Source organism: Uloborus diversus, chromosome 9, assembly GCF_026930045.1.
Source record: "Uloborus diversus isolate 005 chromosome 9, Udiv.v.3.1, whole genome shotgun sequence".
Lineage (NCBI taxonomy): Eukaryota > Metazoa > Arthropoda > Arachnida > Araneae > Uloboridae > Uloborus > Uloborus diversus.
In genome coordinates this window covers 62,779,924-62,800,295 of record NC_072739.1, presented here as the reverse complement: position 1 = coordinate 62,800,295, position 20,372 = coordinate 62,779,924, and the positions used below count along the sequence as shown (strand labels likewise).

The 20,372-nt window shown below is 32.1% G+C and overlaps 1 pseudogene; it reads right to left on the bottom strand.

The window, feature by feature from the left end:
- Positions 1-18,648: 18,648 nt before the first annotated feature.
- LOC129230268 (uncharacterized) overlaps positions 18,649-20,372 on the bottom strand; it is a 51,124-nt pseudogene continuing 49,400 nt past the window's right edge.

Below are 20,372 nucleotides of genomic sequence, written 5' to 3'. Positions count from 1 at the left end.
CAATTTTATGTAGGTTTTAAAAAATTATACATCAATGTAGCTATTTGTTGGTGAAAGAGACAAGTTAGCTTGTTAAGTCGAAAACAAAGTGCTTACGTTGAAATTTATGGATGTATATAGTGGAATTTATTTACTTAAATTTACGTGGTATTTCTTTGCTATGTCTTGTTTCAGTAAATTGCTTTTGTTATTTGTAAGTGAAAAATTCATCATTGTTAATTATTTATAGGTATTGGGAAAACAAAAAAGCAAAGCGGCAGAAGCGTATGACACCCAGATCATCATCTAGTGACGAATATGAAACTAACCATGAAACAACTGTGAAGAAAAGAAAATTGTTTGAAGAAGAAACTGCTGTGATAGATATTGATGTCCAAGCTGACAAAACAGTAAAAAAATTTGAATGTGTCTCAGTGATTAAAGGACCTGTATCTGAAAATAGAGTAAATGAGAACCATGATGTTCAGGAAGATTGGGAGGAACGGCTCAAAGCTGCATATGCATTGATAGAGTTAAAACAGTCAGCATGCTAGGAATCTATACAACAGCAAGTGTAAAAACTTTGCACAAACATTATTTCTTTTTTAAAAGTTTGTTTGTGTAATTGTTTTAAATTTTTATAAATCAATTCTATTTTAAGACATGAAACAATTTAACATACATAATCATTCAGGCAACAGAAGGGACAAAACTCAAAAATTTGAGTGCTGCAAAACTTGCTCAGCTAATCGATAGTGTCATATCCAGACGAGATTTCTGCATTTTTAGCATTTTGGGGGGGGGGGGCTGTTAACTTTTAAATAGATTTATAGTAGTTCAAATGAATTTTCATCATTTCTAACGCACATAAGTTAAAAAATGTTTTGGAAGCATTGTCAAACATATGTCGCTGAAAATTGTATGCCAATCCTTTTGCATTACTAGAATTTCAATTATCTTGGAAGTTAAAACTATTTTAGGATATGCCAGTTTAAATCTGTTCATCTTTCATTTTAAAAATTTTATTTTATCCTCTTTATTTTTGTTAGACCAAAGAGTTTTTAATCTAGTTTTTCTCATTTCATTTCATTTCAAATCTAGGTTTTCTCATTAATTTAGTTCATTTTGCATTTAGTTTTTTTTTATGCATGGTCCTATTTTAAAGTATTTTCAATCCTGTAATAGCATCCTGATATATGTATCCATCTAGGGCTTGTTCTTATTGCAATAATTTTTGAAGTACCTAGTTGGCATTCAGTTTTTTTTTTCTATCCAGCACTTCATGCCTGCACATCATTAAAATTTCTTAATTTGGAAGGAAAATTTATATTATTTTAAGAATACTCAATTAATCTAGACTACAAAAACCCATCAGTAAACAAAGCATAAATGTTTTGCGCGTATTTTAGTGTTTGAGAATCTACTTAAAAGTAGCATTGCTTGATTTTGTACTATGATGTTTTTTTTGAGTTGTGCCCTTCAGTTGCCAGATTGTGATATTATTTTAATCCTACTTTTTTACTGCTTATTGGCATTTTATTATGTAGCAGAGTTTTTAGCAAGCGTTCAAAATGTTTTTAAAGTAAATTTTTTAAAGATTTGAACAGCTTAATTGCGTTGATTTTGCTTTTATATCAAAGCTGTTGGTTAGCATAATTAGTATTTGCTATTTTGAATGATCCACTTGTTGAGATATTTTTTACTTATTTATTTATTTTTTCATAATCAACTAATTTTTTATTGCTCAATTCCTTAAATGATGCTGTTTTACAGAAATTATTTTACGTGTTAATTAAAAAAAAAAGAAAACAGTTGTACTCTCAATTTTTTTATTACTGACTCAAGTTTTGCCAAACATCTGCTCAAAACCTTAGCCACATATCCGTCCAGATAACGGTATGTTTTACTACTTGTCTTTTCCTTTTTTAAATGTTAAAAGGTAAATTAGCTATTTGTTCTTTATTTTTGAAATACCACATTCACATTATTTTTTATAACTTTCATGTAAATTTTACATTTTAGCGGATAATTGTAATATCTTGCTGCTGGCCATTACCTAATACATTGGATGGATTTGCCACATGCTATGTTGACTGGATATCCATTGCTTCCCTAATAAATTCATTAATGCCATAAAAAATATACTCATAATCTTGATGATCTTCTACTTTAAAATTCATAAAGAATTTCAATGTTTTTTTCTCATTTTTTACGCATTTGAAATCTTAGGCACCTACTTACCTTTTTTAAGCTGTCCTTCCATTAAGGAAAGATTTTAATTTTACTTTCTTAAGTATATTACATATTTAATCTATTAATGTAATTTAAATTTATTAAGAAGTCACAGCATTTTTCATTTATTTCTTCGTGATCCATACAAAAAGTGCAATCTATCAGAGACTGATCAGTATATGAGAAATTATATAAGTACAGCTTGTTTATTTATTTTCAACATTACCAAAATACATTTTTCATAGCATGTAATTGTATTGAAAACATTGCTGATTGGTTAAAACAATATAAATGTTCTACATTTATATTCATGTACTGTGTAAAAATGGAATGTGTAAATAATGTATAATTATTGTGTTGTATATATGTATAGAAAAAAATAAAAGAAAATGTATAGACACAATGTTTATTTTATTTTTATACTAATTTCATCAAAAGTTGATACCTTTCTGTATGATTGTGCTCGGAAGAAACTTCATGACCCGAAAGTCAGTGTTCAATCTCTCTTAGCCTCATTATTCATATTTGGAACTCATTTAGTAATTGAATATAGTAATTGGAGCAGTTGTGTAACTTTGCTTTTTTTAAAAAAATCAACATTCAAGGGCGCCCTTATAGGGGGCAAGGGGGGGGGGGCTCGAGCCCCCCTTTCAAATTAGAACTTCCTTGCTTTTAGTACTTTTTTCTTTGCAAAAATGTAAAAACATTTCTTCTCCAGCCATTAATAAATAAGTTATTAAAAATATCTAATTTTAATAACTCTAATCTGTCCTGAAATTGTTTTCTATGGGGAAAATATCCAGAAAGCGCGCAGAAATGGCTGAAAAAGTGAGTAATGCTCGTTGCTGCTTTTATGTTTTTTACATTAGTTCTTTCGACCTCTTACACTTATACTTTTATATTTTATAAATTTTCATTTTTGAACTACAGACAGAGCTGCCAACTGCTACAAAAAAATCGTAGTTTCTATGAATTGCAGCTTCAAACTACGAAGGCGGGTGCAAAAACTAAGATTTTCTGTTTTTTTAATTTACAAAAAAAAAAAAATTATAATAATAATAAAAATAAAGTAAATAAATAAAATTAATAAAAATAAATAAATAAATAAAAATGTATAAATAAATGAATAAATAAACATAAACTGCATGAAAACTAAACCGGTAAGTTCAGAAAACCAAACTTCTACACGTTTGCTGACGAAGCTTGTTTACTGTTTGGGAATTTTAGTTTGAAAAATACCTGCTCATAAAAACTTTTTTTTTTGGCGCAAGAGCCTTAGTAGGCTATACTGCTCCAAACGATCAATTTCACTTGGTCTTCCAGCAGAAATTTGGAAGACTAACCTATGAGTCACATTTTAAGTATGTAAGATGGTTGGTCATTTGGATTACAAAAAAAAAGAAAAAAAAAACAGAGATACCGAAAGGGTTTTTTTACTGAATTTTTACGTTGAGTTTAAAATTTTTTGCACATTAATGTAATTGTAAATTAAAGAGAAAGACTACTTTGTAAAATCGAAAACAAAGGGTGAAACTAATATACTATATCGTGGGGTCACAAGTGATACACACTAAGTCAAAAAACATGGTTTTGAGTAAACGCCGATTAAAGATTTTTTTGCTTTGTCTACTTTAGTACTGCTATTATTTCATCAAAAAAGTTAAAGCACTGGCATTTTCTTCAAAATCATGGAACAGTCTTGGTTCTCATAAGTTTATGTTTTATATTACACTAACGATAGATGCGGTTAGGACTAATAATCATGAATTGTATGATTATGGGATTACAAAACTTTGAAATATAAAAGAAAAAAAAACGCTATGACTATATTTCACCAGTCAAAAGAACTGCTTTCTGTGATCAAGAAAAGCTAAATATCCGAAAATCAATTATGTTTAACTTAATGGGTTTCACTTGTAACCCCACGATATCTAAGTTTCCAGATTTCCAAAATGCTCAACCGGGACACCGGAATACCCCCCCCCCCCGCAGCGTAGCGAGTATTCAAAAGGTACACACCCCTGGTTAGTTTTTAGAGTGTTTTAGAGAGTAGTTCATTCTTAGTGCTATAAATAAATGGTTAACTATGAGCCTAAACCAGGGGTAATAAATAATGCATGACGCAAGCAGATACATTTAAACATTTCATTTCCTACATGTCAATATATTTTTAAGTTACTTTAGAAGAAAAATTTGAATGAGATGAATAAAAATTTGAACAATATTTACATGTTCTTTGCATTGCTTGGACTTTTTTTAGAAAGTCTTTTTTTTTTTTTTAATCTTGTTCTAAAATTCCTCATAAGCTTATTTGATATTAATTTTACAAGTTGAAGTTCTAAATCTGTACCTCAGTGCCAGGCTAACGTAAGTCACATAATCGCTACTTTGCAGGAGATAGAAAAAGCATTTTTCCCCGACTCACGCAAAGGATAGAACGCTCGCTCTTTTAACACTAGTAAATAATTACAGAGGATTTTTTTTTTAGAATAACGTTTGCATCGGTCGATGTGGACTAGGATTTTACATACAATGCAGTAGGCGTTGGAGGTGCTAGACCAGAAAGTTATTCGACTTCTGGTCTGGTTCTAAATTATCGAACTGTCCATAGATGGTGCTGCCATCTATCGTGTTGTCTGAGCCAAATCGGATTTCCACCTAGAAAGATGCCTTAAAAAATCGAGTAGCATTGCCACTCGGGCTCGGGTTCTCGAGTGGCATGAGTAACAACAACAATAAACAGAAAATCGCAATTTTTGGACTTACGTCATTCTGGCTCTGATGTACAGAAACAAAAAATATCAGTTAATTGTTTTTAGGCTTTTTTGGCCATCTGTAATCAAATTTATCTTTCACCGGGACCTTAAGTAAACCGGCCGGGACACCGAGTTTTTATCTAAAAACCGGGTCTGCCCTGGTCAAGTCGGGACATCTGGCAAACCTAACTATATACAGTGCTAGTAAAAAAAATTACATCACCTTGCATTTTCACAACAATGGGATTATATGAGAAGTTTTGATCGACTGATTAACGATGAATGTATGAAATCCTGCAAAACTTATGAAATAACCATTTACCCGCAGGAATCCGCTAATAGTTTACGTAGATAGGGGCTTTTTCCGGACCAAGACAAACTGCTGACCCCATGCTCATTCTTCCATTTCTGAACCTGCGTGTGAGTTTAGAGAAAAAAATTACTTAACCGCATGTCAATTTAAGTCTAATGGCAGGATAAAAGTTTTTAAATTGTTACTTACCAGTTTTGCCCTATGGCACGAAGCAGAATCATCCTGGAAAATGACATTTGGAACTGAAGTAAAGTGATCCCGGATAGTAGGAAGCAATTTCTCCTCCAAAATGCCAATATACACCTGAGCATTTACTGTTCCTTGCATGAAGTGAAGCCTACCAACTCCTTTATCAGAAATACATCCTCAAATCATCTGCGATACGGGATGCTTGACTGTGTGTTGAATGCAGTGGGGATGATATTTTTCTCCTTTCCAGCGCGGGTGATGCCATTTTTTTTTAGCACCACTGTATATACAGTCAAGCCCGCTTAGTAGAACATCGGTTAAAAGAATATCCATGCTTGTTTGGCTAATGGAATATCACACTTATTAAAATCATTTTTGATGGAAAATTGGCTATTCTGTTAAGAGGACTTGACTGTATATACTAAATGCTAAGTGATATTTCAGGGTTCATACACTTTTGGTTAAAAAAAGTTCCCTGACTTTTCCAGGTTTTCCAGGTTGTTTTTCAGAAAATTCCAGGTTACTCGCTTCATTAAAAATTTAAGTTTAAATAGTAATATTTTCAAAATAATTAAAATTGTTTAAAGTAGCAATGCAGAAGAACTGAAACTTCTCCCCTTAGATTAAAAAAAAAAAAAAAAAAAAAAAACTTGGATTTTTTTTTTCCTTTGTTTTCTCTGTCAAAATTTTAAGTTGTTTTTTAAACATTTTGTTCAAAACTCTTTTAATTTGTTTACTATTTGTTGAAAACAGAGTACTTTCAACTTATTTTAGCGTTTTTTTTTTTTTTTTTTTTGATGTCACGCGTAATATTATAGCGTTTTGCTGTAGTCCTGCAGCAACCTTTTAGCATCCACTTATTGTTTACAATACTTTTTATTTTCTTATAAGTAGGTTACACAAAACATATTGAGCAAAATGCAAAGCTAAATTTTAATATAAATATGGTTAACTTGTTGCATCAATTGGCATACCATGTAATGCATAGTAACAAAAATCAAAATCCGCCGATCATAGGCCAATGCCAATAATCTTTTTTTTTTTCACATATTAAAGGACGCTTACATTAAAATTTCAAATTTTCTTTTCCAGAAAGTATTAGTTAATTTTCAAAAATTCACAACTTTTTGCACATTTTAATGTTATTTTCAATGTTACTCATTGATATAAACATCCAATTCTGTTTCTGGAAGTTTAAGTCTACTTCCATTGTGCAAACGATCAAATATGGCGACAAAGTGAAAAATTTAAAATAATAAGTAGATTTTTGGATTTGTAGTATAAAAGTAGTAATAAATAATTAATAATCCTTAAAAGGATACAATAAAAGCAAAATAGTCAGTATTTAGCACATAAGAGTATAAATCAATTAAAACAAAAAAATGTCATGAAGATTAAATTTTGCATTTTTCCAGAAAATAATTACAAATTATCCGAAAAAAAGGCACAATTTGTGTTGTTTTCAATAGTTTGCATTGCAATTAACATCCAATGCCGTTTTCGGGAACTTAGGAACTTAAAAAGTCTTGTGTACTTCCATCTTGGGAATGACCAAATATGGCGGCTATGCCCAAAAATAAGAAATAACTTTTTTAATTTGTCGCATGAAGGCAATTAAAAAATAATTAATCTTCATGAAACTACAATTCATTGAAAAGTTTTTATCACATTTGCGTCCGAGGCAGTGAGGATAAGATTAAGTTTTAAGAACAAAATTTTTCATTTCTCAAGAAAATTATTTTAAATAACAATAGAAAATCAATTTGTAGACCATTTTTTGTTATTTTCATCAGTTTTCAATTAAAGAAAACATCCAATTCTGCTTTGTTTTTAGAAACTTAGGCATTTTAGGATCGTATCTACATCTATCTTGTGAATGACCAAAGATGGCGACTACATTTCACACGTAGCTGAAATGATTTTCCGATCAAAAAAAAAAAACTATTTTCCCCGATCGACTTTCCCATCTACAGGTTGTGCTTCCGAAGCAGTAAATTGTCTTCTCTCCTTTTGAGTTTGTGCATAATTGCTGTTCACCTGATTTTTTTCCCTTGGGAACTACTGAGAGCCAAAAATGGCGGCTGCTGAAGATTTTTTGGGTCGCCACTTTTTTCATTGCTTTAAAATTGTTACAATTTTTTTTAAATACATCGATAAAAATGAAGATTAGATCTCATAAAACCAAATTCCCCGAGAAAAAATTGGGAAAAGAAAAATTTTGGGGACACATTTGGAAAATTTCCTGACATTTTTGACTATGTCATTTTCCATGATAATTCCAAGTTTTCCCGGAGCGTACGAACCCTGAACCGAATAGAATGTTGTGGCAACCCATCTAAAACTTTAGGCAGTAGAAAGAAATGCGTTCCCCTCACTGACTCCATGGAAGAAAATTTTCGCTCTTTTAGCGCATTTTTCGTTGTGAAAAAAAAAAAAAAAAACGTTCATTTCTCGATCGCAGTTTTTAAGTGCCAGCGTCAGGGCCTGATTAACGCACGGTCCGGCGGGTCCGCGGACCTGGGCACCACAAATTTAGGGGCACCAAAATGGCCTAGTCTAAATTCACTTACTTCCTTTTTTTTTAAAAAAAAAAAAGCTTATTTTACTTTTTCTCAACTTTAAGGAAGAAAGGGCTCAAAATTTTTTAAAAATCAGCTCAAAAACTCATAGAGTTAAAAAAATTTCGCGTAAAGAAGTTGTTGTTCCTTAGCTCTGGAATTTCAAAAAAATTACTCGGATGACATAGATGAACATTTTCCAGAAGAATTAACACATTTTCAAATTTTTGTAAACGTAACCCTTCTCCTGGAGAATGTTTTAAAAGGATAAGATCACTAAACATTACACATACATTTCCGAATGTGGATTCGCCCCTGCAGCTTCTTCTTACCTTGCCTATCAGCAGCTGTTCCAGTGAACATTCCTTTTCATTTTTGAAAAGAATCAAAAATCATTTGAGAAGCTGCATTTTTGAGATAATTTACAGGTGTTTTCCTTATTGACCATTGAAAATTCTGTGACATCAAACATAGATTTCGATTATTTGATCGACACATTTGCCTCTGTTAAAACCAGAAGCCTTTTTAAAGCTTGCTGTCAAAATTAGTAAGATTTTTTTTTTTTTTTTTTTGCAGTTTTTTTTTAAACTCTTTTTCGCCTTAAGAGGCATTTTTAACTGTGATTAGTTTGGTGACTATCAAGTGTTTGGTATTCAAATCCCAGGTTTTAAAATGTAGTAATGTTCCTTTAAAATGTAGTTTCTCGTATGAAACATTGACTTTAAAATTGTGCGGATTTTCTCATGAAAGAGGGGCACCAAATTCTTCTCAGGACCTGGGCACCAGTTTGGTTTGATCGGGCCCTGGCCAGCGTCGGTTTAGATAAAAATTTACAATTTTTTTCGTGAAATCACAATAAAAACGAAGACTAGATCTCATGTTACTTAATTCCTTGGGGAAAAAAATGGAAAAAAAAAATTTTGGAGGACAAAATTTGAAAACTCCCTGACTTTTCCCTGACATTTTTGACAGTGTCATTTTCCCTGACAATTCCCGGTTTTCCCGGAATTCCCGGAGCGTACGAACCCTGTTATTTCTTTAGTATGTTTTTTTTTTTTTCAGAAAATTATTTTTTGTACTTGTAATTATTAGTACAAAACTCATCATGGTTAACTATTTATAGGTATTGGGCAAACAAAAGAAATAAGCAGCCGACTCATAGGAGACATGGATCCAATAAGGAACATCTCGAAGCTGCTTATGCTCTTATAGACCTCCACTATAATGCATATAGTAAATGGTTGCAAGAGCAAGACATTGGCGGATTTACGGGGGTGCCAGGGCGTGCGCCGCACCCCCAAAATTTTTAGTTATGTTTTGATATATATTAAGATAAAACATGTTCATTTTTAATATTTCATTCTTTTATTTTGTGAATTATTTTATATTTTAATAAATTTTTTAATGTTTTGCTAGTTGAAGGATCATTTTTGTTTAACTTTTCAAGTTATTTGATGATTTATTTTTCTATGTGGCAAAGTAGTTTACTTATTAACAGCTTAATTTAGCGGATTATTTTTAATTTTAACGTAACTTTTCGTCTTGTTTAAAAGCTTGTTTTGTTTAAAAGCCCATTGAAAAAACAAAATAACGTACGGTATCGTCAAACAAGCAGTTTCTATGCAACTTTGACCAGATTGGCATCAAACAATAAAATTAAATATAATCGCCAAAATGCACCAACTGTGGTACCTATAATGGGAAAGTACCAAATTCCTCACATGAATCAGATTGAAACTGTGTTTTGTGCATAGATTACAACAACCTAGAGGATGTAAATATTATTTAAAATGATCTTCTGTTCTCTATAAGGCCCTTTTGCATGGCATTTTTGACCCTTTTTTAAGTTTAATTTAGTAGTATTTTCATCACAATTTCAGATTTGAGACGCCAACAAAAACATGAAATTTCCTTGATCTTCAAAGAACTATTTCCTATATTCAGCATAGTTAACTCAAGAACAAATGACTCTTTGAACAAGCGTCGTTTGGTTTTTAAAAATTTCTTTGCGTTATTATTTTTATCTTTTAATGAATCAATACTATTTTAACCCATAAAATAATTTATTTAATTTACAAATTGCATTCGGCAACAGAAGCGACACAACTCAGAGTGTTTCCTTCAGTGAAATTATTACTTTTATTCATCTAAATTGGTAGAACAAGGAGAAAAAAAAACAGAGACAGAAAATGCTTTTTCTTCCCCCAACCTTTAATTTTCAATTAATTTTCAAAAATATTAGATTTCTAAAACAAAAGGTTCCATCGTGTGGCGTCACAAGCGAAGAAAGCCATCTTGAATCGGAGTGCGTAGTTGTCTTTTCTCGCAAGATATCGCCATTTGGTGATTTTTCTCTGCGAGCAGTTAATAACTCAAAAATAAGAAGAAAAAAAAAGTTACTTACCCCATGTCTTCGACCATGCTCTTTCAGAGAAAAATATTTTTGAAAATGGGAAACAACCCAATTTGACAACCGCAAAACTCATCCGGTTCATTATTAATATCACAACAAACAGAAGATACGTTCGTTTTTGACGAAATCTGAAGAGGGGGGGGGGGGCATGGCATGTTTGATATTTTTATTGCTTTGCATTGCAAAAATTTGAACTATTTTATTATGAGAGTTATTTTAAGATATGTCACCTTAAATCTGCTCAATTCATCTTTAAACTTAAATGTTTAATTTCATTCCCTTGATTTTTCTTAAATCGCTCATAATTTTCTAACTATTTTTCATGAATTCATATTGCTATAGATTTAAAATTTTTTTTGATGCGTTTAAAAAATTTAAAGTAATTCTGATGCATGTAATAACATTCCGATAACAGGTATCTATCTAACTGCTCTTTCTTATTCCGATAATTTTTTATCTACATGTTGTTCAGTGGTTTAGATTTTAAACTTTCGCTTCATGCCTGCACATCACTAAATTCTTATTATTTAGAGAAAAAAAATTCAAAACTTTAATGCGTTCAAATTAAATTTAGATTTTCAAAGTCCACCAGTAAAAATAGCATAAATGTCTGGTACGTGATGTAGTATCTAAGAATATAGTTAAAAGTAGTATTGCATAAAGGTTTGGTTTTTTCAAATGCTGTTTATTTATTTATTTTTTTTTTTTTCTCTTTGAGTTTCACTTTTGTTGCCAGATTGTGATATTATTTTAATCACTTCATAATATAGCAGTATTTGTTTAGCAAATGTTTAAAGTAAAATGTTTTTAAAGTAAGCATTTTGTTTTTAATTCGAACAGCTTATTTGCAACAATTTTGTTTTTTGTGTCTAAACTGTGGATAAGCATAATTATCATTTGTAAGTTTGCAACCACCTATCCGGCCAGATAACAGCATGTTTGGCTGCTTATTTTTTTCTTCTTTTTACATGTTAAAAGGTAAACTGGCTGATTTTTTTTTTTTTTTTGACTTTTTTTTTCTTTTCAAATACCAATTTTTATAAATTTCGTGTCCGATATTTTAAACTTACGTCACATTTCAAAAAAAAAAAAAAAAAGGAAGAAAACTTGCTTTACAAGTTGGATATATTGGCGGATAAATTTATTACCCTGCTGCTGGCAATTGCCCAATGCATTGGATGGATATGCCATGTGCAGTATGCGATTGAATATCCATTCGTTAAAGCATTAAGAAGTATGCTCCATGTGTCGGTGATCTTTAGTTCAGATTTTTCAAAGTTTATTTCTCATTTTAAACACTTTTGAAATCTTCAGCATCTACTTACTTGAATCTGTTAAGAAGTAGCAACAAATATTTATTTTTCTTTTCTGTGATGTGTACAAAAAGTGCAATCAATCAACCATCAGTGTATAAAAGCGTTGTATAATTTCAGCTTGCTTGACTTATTTTCAACATCATAAAAATACATTTTTTCTAAGCATTTAATTTCATTGAAAACCTTGCAAATTGATTGAAATGGCAACATAACATTTTTACATACATGTACTGTGTAAAAAAGAAATGAATATTGTATAATTATTGTGTAATTTTGATGTATAGTTGTTGTGTTGTGTATGTGTGCAGAAAAAAGAATTTTAAAAAAAAGTTATAGCTCAGAAAATATATGTTTATTTTTTGTACAGATTTCGTCAAAAATTGATATCTTTCTGTGTTAAAATGCTGAGATTGTGCTTGGAAGAAATAATTAACGACCCTAAAGGCAGTATTCAATCTCTCATGTGTTCAGCCTAAATATTCATATTTAAATTTCATACAGGAATTAGAGCAGTTGCATTGCAGTGGAGCAGTTTTTTTTTTTTTTTTTAAATCAGGGAGTAAAATAATTTTTTTGGTTTAATAAGTATAAAAGAAAGAATACATTTTCTTGAAAACAAAGAAAAATAGACCTCTTACATTTAAGAATATTATTCATGTTTCTATAAATTACAAACTATATTTCAAGCATTACTTCAGCAAAATACTTTCATTATGTGATGTGAACCAATTTTTATGCGTGTGGGTGATTCTCCAAAATCCTGACATTTTCCAATCACAAATGTTTCAAAAATAAAATTCCTTATAAAAATTAGAAAAAAAAATTATACCAACTCTTTGTTGGGAACTTATTAAGGGAAAAATAGAGGGTACTCACTTTAACATGCTACGCCCCTCAAAACAGAGGGTCAAATTTTCACACACCAGCAGAGTGACAAGCAGTGAGTTTCATTGAAGGTTATCAGAAATTTAATTGCAGTAATAAAGAAATTACTGTAGCCTTAATCAATTTTGAAAGACAAAGCAAAATCTATGTAAAACCTCCCTTAACGGACACTCCCTGATAACGAACATTTCTTCGAGTCCCGGTCCCTTTATCTAGGTTTTTCCATATTTTTCACTCTAACGGAGTAATCTACCCCCCGCCCCCCCCCCCCGAAAAAATTCAAATGCTATACCAAAATTCTGAACCAGCAAATTGATAAAAATTTTCACACTAAATCTATTGTTTATTATTTCAAATTCTATAATTTAGAAAAGTATTTTATCCAAGAAAGTTGTGCTATAATTTATCTAACTCAGAAACTTAAAGCAACTTCACTTACCTATTCGAGCAACGTTAAAATTTAAAAAAATGTATAACGAACAAATCTCTTTTTGAAAGGTTTGTCTGAAGAAGGAAAAAAAAAGATTAAGTAAATAGAATTTCTCTACTAATTTTCTTTCTGATAGAGCATGCTTGGATTTAATCAATTTTTAAGTAATTTTACAAAGTTTAATATTTTTTAACAATTATTTTAAACGGTGCAATTTCATTGTTTAAGCTTCTGCACATGACAACATAAATGATTAAATGCCATTCACTGTTGCCATTTGCAGAGCGCAATATTTAATTCGCATCTTTACTTACGTGTACTGGCAACGATATGGTTGATAGCAAGCGTAGAGCGCAATATTTAATTCGCTACTTGATTATCATAACGTGGAACCGCTGTAGACAGATGCGCCAAAGTACATTATTTGTGACGTCATAAAGACCACGCCTTATTTTCAGAATTGGACATTTAAAAAAATTAATGAAAAATTAAGCGTTGGGAAAACGAAAGTTTTTTTCTCGCTCCATGTTATTATTATTATTATTATTATTATTTTCACTTATTCTATCAATTTCAATGACTAAAAGTAATACTTTTGACTGAAGGAAACATAACCCAATTACAATCTTATTTTCTAACTAATGTTTTGGGAGTAAGTTCTATTGTACTAAATATATAAGCAGTGCGTAAAAATAATTCTAGGAGAGTGACTTTTTTTGCACCCGGAGTATGACATTTTGTGCCAGGAGAATGATATTTTCCTTGTAATTTGCCTATTACGGGAGCCCAAGATTATAGTTAAGGTAAAGAGTTATTTTTCCATTCTAACCTCTTGATTTAACTACACACTATGAGTAGAATTTTTTTTTTCTTTTATTTAGAGCAAAAATGATGTCCAGAAGAATGACAGCAAAAATGTTACAGACCCATTTTTGAACTTTTGAAGTTTTAGTAAGAACAGTAGACAAATCATTTCAACAAAATACTTAAGGAATCCAACAAAATAGTGATGATAAACAATGTTGTAGTACAGCAGATAAAAATTCCTTTTGTTTTATGAACAACTAGCCGCCTGCGGCGACCAGCTGGTCCGCCTTTTTACGCCAAGGTTGCCGCCTTCGGCGGCTGCTTAAAGAAATTTCGTGGCGGTATCAATCAATCTATATCTATACTATTATTAATTTGAATAGAATAATTTCTAGACCTTACCGTTTTCCCGGTAAGCCGCACACACACACAAACATTTTATTTCATCATAGCCGCCTGCGGCGACCAGCTGGTTCGCCTTCTTACGACATTCGCCATTCTATGCAGGCAGCCACCTACGGCGGCTGTTATCCTAACATGTCATTTACCTTTTTACTTCAAGTTTGCCGCCTTCGGCAGCTGTTTAAATAAATTTGGCAGCAGTCAGCAATCAATCCATCTGTATCTTTTTTTGTGCCATTCACATTTTTACGCAAAGATTGCCTCTTCGGCGGCTATCTACCTTTACGATCTATCTCTAAATTTTCTTATCCATCTCTATTTATTTTAGCCTTCCCGCTCATCTATACATATAATAATATAAGATGTTAGTGTGTGTGTGTGTGTGTGGCACGCATCCCGGGAAAACGGTAAGGCCTAGAAAGATGAAATTTGGTATACAGGTGTAGTTTTTGCTGATGTTGTGCACCTCGGGCTTCGATTTTTGATATTTTAATTAAAAAAAAAGTTATTTAATGTTTTATGTGTTTTTTTGCACTTTTCAGTATTTTTTACCTCACAGACCCCGAACCAATCGCACCACACAAATATTTTTTGTACTATAGTGTAAGAAATTTAATTTTAAATATGGTGAATGAAAATTTTTTGAAGATACAGCAATTTTTGTATTTTTTATAAATTTTTGAAAAACCTTTATTTTTCAATTTTTTCTGGGTTTAATTTTTTTCGAAACCCATCCTGCAAAAAGTATTGAACCCTCAATTCTAAAAGTTTAGTTGGTAATAGTAAAAACATTCTGCCCCCTTCAGAAGAAAAAAGTTTTTAAAAATACGCAACAGTTTTTTTTTTTATTTTAATGGCAGAACACAACGCGAGCTGTTCGCTTGCCGGATGAGTTCCGAACATACGTCATCACGTGATGCAACTGAAATCGTTTGCCTTTTCTTTACCTTTTTTTTTAAAGTTTTTTATCTTTTTGCAAGCGCTAATTTTTGAACACTACGGGGAACATAGAGCCTTTTTTTTTTTTTTTTTTTTTTTTTTTGCGGACTATTTTGATTAAATAAAGCCCGCGATCTTTTGCATGATCTTTGTTTTTGTTACGGATTTGCGGTAAGGTTAGGTAGATACAGAGATAGATAGAGGTTGAGTGGACAAAAAATGTTTTTGTTTTCGAATTAATACTTATTTTAAAAAAAAAAGATTGTACAGTCAGGAGGTAGATATGCCTAGATCGTATAGCTTGATAGATAGACAAATATAATGGTCGATATAGTAGATGGACAGCAAGAAAGAGGCATGCCCGTTATTTAAGGAATTTCAACGGGGTGTCAGTGCCCCCCCCCCCACACACACACCATGACTTTGAAAGAACAATGTTTTCACATAAAAGTGGAAGTGCTTTTTGTTATTTTTCTACAAAATTTGCATGAAGAGTATACGTCGTTTGTGTCTCCCCTCCTCCTCCTTTAAAAATATTCTAAACGAGGGAACTAAAGAAAGATATAGAAAATATTTTATTCAAACTACTAATGATATAGATAGATATAGATTGATTGATACCTCCACGAAATTTGTTTAAGCAGCCGCCAAAGACGGCAACATCGGCGTAAAAAGGCGAATGATAATATTGATATCTAGAGAAACACATTGATTAATACCGTCGCTAAATTGTCTAGGCAGCCGCCGAAGGCGGCAACCCTGGCGCAAAAAGGCGTATGGCGTAAAAAGGCGGACAGCTGGTCGCCGCAGGCGGCTAGTAATAAAATAAAATGTTTGTGTGTGTGTGTGTGTGGCGCGCTTTGCGGGAAAACGGTAAGGCCTAGAAAGATGAAATTTGGTATACAGGTACAGTTTCTGCCGAAGAAGTGCACCTCGGGCTTCGATTTTTGATATTTTAATTAGAAAAAAAGTTATTTTAATATTTTATGTGTTTTTTTGCACTTTTTAGTACTTTTTACCTCACAGACCCCGAACCAATCGCACCACACAAATGTTTTTGTACTATAGTGTTGGAAATTTAATGTTAAATATGATGAATGAAAAAATTTTGAACAGCAATTTTTGTATTTTTTATGAATTTTTGAAAAAACCTTCAATTTGCATTTTTTCCTGGGTTTTACATTTTTATAATATCATCCTGCGAGAAGTATCAAAGCCTCATTTCTAAAATTTAAGTTGGTAAAAGTAAAAACATTTCGCCCTCTTCAGAAGAAAAAAGTTCTTAAAAATACGCAATAGTTTTTTTTTACAATTTTTTTGATGCTGAACACATCATATCTTTCTACGCATCGGTCGAAAAAAGCATTCTTCAATCTTCTATGCTTCAGACGTCACTACTTGGATTTCGATTCGATATTTACGACGGAATCTTAATCGCAAACAATGTTAATCTTTTTTTTTTACCATATAGCTTACTTCTACATTTTATGACGTGATGACCATGTGTTTTTCCGGCAGCGCTTGTTTTCTTTCTTTCCTTTTTTTTTTGTTTAATTTAGGGAATGCATTTATATCATTTTCCATCTCCCCTCCCCCCCCCCAGCTGGACGTTTTGCTGTTTCGATATTGCGTTACATTTCATAGTTGTGCACATTTAATTCAATAAAAACAGCGAGATTTTTTTTTCTTTGTCACTTACTTTACTTTGTTACTTTTTGCACACTACGGGGAGTTTTGGAGATAACTTTTTTTTTTTGTTCTACTTGAATAAAAAAAGCGGTTTTTTGAGTGATCTTTGTTTTTATTAGGAAATGAGCGGGGAGGTTAAACTAAATAGAGATGTAAAAGAAAATTTAGAGATTTCTCTTTTTCTCTCTTTTTCGGCGGCTAAAGGTAGATGGCCGCCGAAAGCGGCAATCTTGGCGTAAAAATGTGAATGGCACAAAAAAAGATAGAGATGGATTGATTAATACTGCAGCCAAATTTGTTTAAACCGCCGCCGAAGTCGGCAAACTTGAAGTAAAAAGGTAAATGATAAGTTAGCCAAACAGCCGCCGTAGGTGGCTGCTTGCATAGAAAGGTGAATGGCGTAAGAAGGCGAACCAGCTGGTCGCCGCAGGCGGCTAGTTTAAAATAAAAACGCAAGTTGAATAAATTTCCTACGAAGCTGTTTCTACACATATTTGTCAAATTTTCAATAATTTTTCGGGTATATGCTATGAAAAATCGATGACTTTCGGAAAAATTCTCCCTTCTTGTCACACATTTGCTCCTAGTGCCTCCCAGGATCAGTATGCATGAAAATTGTCAATGACCAAGTTGTAGAGCTTTAAATTTCCTTCAATCTGATATGCTATTTTGTTATATTTTATTCAACCAATCAAAAGTTACAGAATTTCAAACACGCACTTTCACGGCAAAAAATGGAACACTTGCCATTCACAAATTTCAAACTGACTCGAAAGGATCGCGCACTTTCTTTTTCCTCAATGAAATCGGCAATCCTGATGGGCAATAAAGAAGTATTTGTGGATTACTTGGGGGGGGGGGGGTCGTGAAATTGTGACTTTGTGACTAGTGGGAAGGAAAGAGTAAGAAGAAGTGTGACATCAAGCATTTTTTAATGCGAATATGTTTATAAAAATTAGTTTATGAAACGCACTTTGTGACAATTTTAGATTGGGTCAAAAATTTTGACAAAATTGTGGGACATCATTTATGGACAGCCCCTTAGCGAGAATTTGGACGGAGCAGTATGAATTAGCTCCATACAAATGGCATTGTTTAACGAAAGTGAACTGAGGAAGTGCAGAAAGCCAGCACGTCCTCAGTAAGATATTTGTTAGAATAATTAAAAAGTAAACATACTGAAAGTCTCTGACCCTAGGGGGGAGAGGGAAGTTAAAGGTGGGAAGGGGAGCCAAATTTTGTGGTTTTCGATTATATCTCGGAAACAGCAGGAAAAATGTTCCGAATAAAAGTGAAAGTTAATTAAATTTAAAAAGAAACATCAACCCGATGATTCAAAGGGACCATAAAAACATTAATTTATACAAAATTACCTACTTTCAATCAACATTAATTATGTTTCTTATAATGACGAAATTTGTTTGTAATCTAAAAGTCAAAAATAAAGTGATTTTCCAGTTCTAATAACATGTGCCAATTATTGGATCACATGGTGTCATACACTGGGGTATCAGGAGCCAATTACTGGTGATTTTGGTAACTTTTTATACATATATTTTTACAAAAATATCTGCTCAAAAATTTTTGCTTTTAGTGAACTAAATAGATGCACAGATGTGCATTCTTCGATATAAAAATATTTACAAGTAAATATTTCTTTTCTAAGAAATGAAAACAGAGGTACGTTTAAGGTCAAACTCTTAAAGTGCCAATTACTGGGGTTGTTACCCTATTCGTTTCTTATGAAGAAATTATTACTACTAACACAGAGGAATCCAATACTGATGCACCTTCTAGCTGCACTGAAGAAGAAATAGAAGATTTTATAGTAGAAAATAATAAATTTGATGTTGGCGACTTTGCTGTTGTAAAAGTTACCGCAAAAAGGCTTTGTGTTATTTTGTTGGGCGGGTTAAACGAGTATTGGTACTAAATGATGAGTATGAAGTCTGTCATACCCTATATATTCTGGTTGTACTGAAAGAGTAGCCATGAAAGTTCAATTTAATTTTGATTTTTCTCAATTTATGCCATTAAGATAATGTTCCAGCTTGTACGTTTTGATGTATGCACAAATTAAATAAAATATATTAAAAACACATAAGAGGTAAGTATGTTTACTTGATTCTATGGACATGTTATAAATCTCACATTCTGAATATTAATGTATACATAATCTTAAAAACAATTTCTGAACATTCAATTATCATGCTAAAATATTATTAAGGGAGGCTTGACCCGCTTGCATAAGTTTTAAAAAATATAAACTTTATAAAAGAAACGAGCTGATGTGTGCATCACATGAATTCCTTTTACTCCAATTTAAAGTCATTTCCCCATTACTGGCAATTTTAATGTGATTCAATAGTTTACTCTCTAAATATCACCAACAGTGGCCAAATTGAAATCAGATTTTAAAAAAAACGCCAAATATGTCGCCAAGTTGGCGACAAAACTTGGCGATCAAAGACTGGCGATATATCGCCAAGTGTCCGCCAAACGATAACACCACTTCCGTTTACATCGAAATTAATAATGATTTTCCCCCAAAAAAGGGGCAAAAGAGCCCTCTAAAAACACCTGAATGCAACCAAAAGCGGAGGTGAACAACTAGATCCCACTAAGAGTCTACGTACCAAATTTCAACTTTCTAGGACTTACCGGTCTTGAGTTATGCGACTTACATACGCACATCCGCATATACGCACATACATATATACATACGTCACGAGAAAACTCGTTGTAATTAACTCGGAAATCGTCAAAATGGATATTTTGTCGTCTTGTATCGTTTTGTATGTCTATACGTTCTTAGGCACTTATCCACATGTGGTCCAGTCGAAAAAAAAACTCAACATTCATTCGAGAGTGAGTAATATGGAAATTAAGGTCGATTTTTGAGTGAAATTGTTTTCGCGAATACAATACTTCCTTTTTTGTAAAAAGAGTAAAAATGTGATTAAATGTTTGCGTCTTACTGTATCTACTCTTCCCCTAAACTTAATCTTAACTAGGATTGCACCGATTAATCGGCTGGAATGGCAATCGGTCACAATGCCGATTATTTAATTATTGGCCTTTTGCCAATTAATCGGCGAGAGGATTTATTTTTTAATTGTAATTAACTAAAAATGCCTAGAACGAGGATATATGCAGGATGAATTTCTTAACAATACTCCAATACGCGAATGCAATTTTTTTTATTGTTTAAACGTAAAGTTTGTGATTATAAAATGTTATATGCATTTCTGTCTCAGTTTCCCACGCTTCTCCTCAAAGTTTTGAGAGAATACTATTCGGGAGAAAAAAAAATCATTTATCATATTCATTTTTTAAATATACTAAAACATACATTTTACAATTTGTTTTAAAAACTGCTATTTTTCCGTTCTCTAAATATTTGGATTCAAGGGGTCCTTTTACAAAAGAATCAGCCAAAATAGTGAATTTTTTACTGCGATGCG